Here is a 3,935-nt window from a genome sequence, read left to right as displayed (position 1 = left end):
GAAGGACTAGAATCACGTATCTACTTCTCAAATACTTACCATTTCTCAAATGAACCTATGACTATGTTTTCTATATATAACCTAATCAGGTTATGATATTAAAAATTGTACCTCCCGAGCTACCGACCATTAGACATATTCCGTACTAAATTGATCTAATTTTGGGGGCTAGTTTTCCGTATCCGCCCATTACCAAATGAGTCCAAAGGAGCACAAAATTCTAAGAGAACAAGTTGAAAACCTGTTGAAAAAAAGGCTTCATTCGAGAAAGTTTGAGCCCGTGTGCTGTCCCGGTCCTTCTAGTGCCGAAAAAGAGTAATCAATATTGTATGTGTATTGATAGTAGAACCATCAATAAGATCACCATCAAATATCGGTTCTCATTCCATGAGTATAAGACATGATCGATTAATTATTCGATTCCACAATATTCTCAAAATTCGATCTTTAGAGTGACTATCATCAGATCTATATTCGACTGGACGATGAGTGGAAGACCACATTCAAAACTGTTAGGACCAAAAATGTCCTAAATAATCTGAAAGTTTTATTAAAGCAATTTGGGCTTAAGATGGATGATTCAGAGATCTGCACTGCTAAATCGACTAAGTCTAGAAGAGCGACCAGAGCTCCTCTGGACACTAAGTCCTTAGGACTAGAGCCCCTCTGGATGAACTATGTTGTGGATGCTAAGTGTCAATACAATTAGAGCCCCTCTGGTTGAACTATGCTCTGAAAGACTATCTTCAGATCTTTGGAATAAAAAACTTCAGTGCTCTAAGTGTCAAATATGAAGACGAAGTCTAAAGATGATAAGTTGCCTGGAACCAAGATCTCTGACACATAGCTCAGATACCGAGCTTGGACACAGAGCTCCGATACAGAGGGCAAGAAGACCGAAGTTTTGCACACAAATAGCTAAGTGCTTGGATATAGAGCTCCACTCCCAAACACATATCCTAGGGGTGAGCACGGGTTGGATCGGGTTGGATCGAACCATAAAGCAATGAAAACGATCAGGTATCGAATTATAATATCATGCCCCGTAATATGCAGTTCGGGTTCGGGCCCATGAAATACCTTTGTTTCTCACATTATCATAGATTTTTCTCTCTATTGTTTTCACCAAAGATAAGGAGTGTGCGTGAGTATTTACCGTGTATAAATATTTCATACTTTAAAAAAGAAGACATTTGTGGGTTTAATGCTTAAAAATGTAGATTTGCTCATGAAAACCTTATGCCGAGGCTTGATCAAGTGGTTTGAACTTAGTTAAGATTACTCCAATATTTTGAGTTAAAAACAACATTTGTATATTTTTATAATGAATGGAGTGTATCAATGGGCATGTGATAAAAGTTTCACCCCTCAGGAACTCTGGAAGTTCACTGCCCAGTGCCCACAGTCCACAGATAAGAAAATATGCATATGAGTTGAAGTTAAATGGTTAAAGGTGGAACTAGTTCAAATTGTCATTATCTAGCAAATTGATGTCCAAAAAATAGCTACAAATCCAGGAGCTCTGCAAATTGGTGCATCAACCATTTCCTGGAGCTGGTACTTGGTGCCTAAAAATTAGCTAAGGATCCCTGACCCATCACCAATCTTTATAGTTGTTGCATGGTAATAGTAATAGTTTTCTTAAGAAATGGAAGACAAAGATTGACATACCCCATGACAATTCAAAGGTATCTAGTACTAGTAGTAAAAGTTGAACAATTCGGATTTCGGACGGGTTCGGGTTTTGGATCATGAGATCCTACCCGATCCTACTAACTCGATATAATTTTCGGATTTCGGACCTCAGGTTGGTTCGGTTCATAGATCCCGGTTTGGTTCGGGGGTTTTCGGTCGGGTTTTTCGAGTAATTCGGGTTAGGTCGGGTTTTGCACAGCCCTAACAGATCCTCTGCATAGTTCATGCAGAGCCTCTGGGTCACCTACTTTGGCCATTTGTGTTAAGGTTCCACGGCTCATCTTACAAACGTTCCAATCTCTGTCCGACATATATATTCAGAAACGATTTTTGCAATCAGACACGTGGAGGTAGCAGATTGGTGGATGCGTTGATTTTGCAAAGATGCCATTTCTAGAAGATTCCTTTTTTGGAAACGCCTATAAAAGGATATTTTTTTCTAAGGCAATCAAATCGAAAATCACAGAATTAATTCACATGAGAGTCGATTAGGTCATTGAGAGAGTTTTTTTAATTTTCCTTTCCATTCAATAAAGAAAGTGGTCGGTTTCTATACATCATCTTTTACAATCTCCAGTTTTCAATGCCTTAACCTTGTTCTGCTGTCAGATCTGGGTCCAACAAAAACACTATTAAGACTCTACAAGTGGTTAGTCATGTCATTTGGTACTTCAAATGTACCAAGCACGTTGACGAGGATAACGAATCAGGTACTCCACGGTTTCATTAGAACTTTTGTAGTTGTTTACTTTGACGATATCCTCATCTATAGCCGAGGAAAAACCAAGCATCTCGTCCATTTACACCAAGTCTTGACAACCCTTCAAGAGCACAAACTTTTATGTCAACTTGAAAAACTGTACTTTCTTCACCAACAAACTCTTGTTCCTTAGGTTCATAGTCGGTGAGAATGGAATCGAGGTGGATGAAGAAAAGGTGAAAGCTATATGAGAGTGGCCACACTGAAGACGGTTACTGACGTCCGTAGTTTTTATCACAAAATGCTTGAAGGAAAAAAATGTTTCAACAGGGGCTCGGACAAGATGAGAGTTTTGCCTTGATCAAGGAAAAGCTCAACCACCCGCTTGTTCTAGCCTTGCCGACCTTGACAAGATCTTTGAAGTAGAATGTGAAGCAAACAACATTAGGGTTGGCACAATCCTATCCCAAGAAAGAAGATCGGTCGCCTTTTTAGGGAAAAATTGAGCGAGGCTCGACAAAAGTGGAGCACGTATAATCAAGAGTTCTATGCAGCGGTTAAAGAAGTTCATGCAACAAAGGAGGCTGTCAAATCCCAAATTGAGACAATCGACTTGAAGAATATAGCGGCGGTTGACAAGTATTGTCGGAAAAGATCTTTAACGAGGGAGACGAAGTGATGGTGTTCCTATGGAAAGAATGATTCTTGACGACACTTACACAAAGCTCTAACTAAGGAAATATGGACCGTTTAAAGTCACAAAGAAGATCAACGACAATGCTTATATTGTCACCTTTTCCGATTCATTGCACATCTCAAACACCTTTAATGACGCCGACATCTATGAATACCATGCATATGAAGTGATCCCTCTAGAAGAGAACTTGGGGTTGAGTTCTTTTTAAGTGGAAGAGAATGATATAGAGAGTATGGCAATAGAAATCAAGGAACAAGTCAAGAAGAACTAGTCAAACGAGAGAAAATAGTGCAAACCCGCGACTTTCCCTACGACCTAAGTCGCTTGGAAAGTCCCGCACATCATTGGAAGCAGAAACAGTGGTTCCCAAGGGTGACCATACGCCCAAAAACACGGCTAAACCAACGTAACTCACTGTTCAATCGGTAATTCCCGCGCTTTCCATGCGGCAAAAACCGCACAGCTAGTCGCCCGCAATCTCTAGGCGGATCCAGTTTCCTTTTCAGCATCAATATCTCCTTTTCTTTTATTTCCTTAGTAATTATCTTAATTATGTTATTAGTTTCATAATTAGTGTATGATTAGGATATTTTCCATAGTTATCTTTTTAGCCTAGCCTATAAAAAGGTTTTATTGTTTTGAATATTTATCAAATTGTTCATTATGAATAAAGTTCTTCTTTGAGAGTAAGTTTTTAGTTTTACTGTTTGTAATTCTCAATCGTCAAAGGAATTAGACGTTTGTCGATCGTTACACACTTTCTACTGCGTCATATTTAGTAAGCATAATCCTTTTTAGAAATCTATAATTTTTATAATCAACCGATCATTTGTTTATGTTTAT

Source organism: Cynara cardunculus (assembly GCF_001531365.2).
Source record: "Cynara cardunculus var. scolymus isolate 2C chromosome LG 8, CcrdV1, whole genome shotgun sequence".
NCBI classification, from domain to species: domain Eukaryota; kingdom Viridiplantae; phylum Streptophyta; class Magnoliopsida; order Asterales; family Asteraceae; genus Cynara; species Cynara cardunculus.
Note: the sequence above shows the minus strand (reverse complement) of the source record.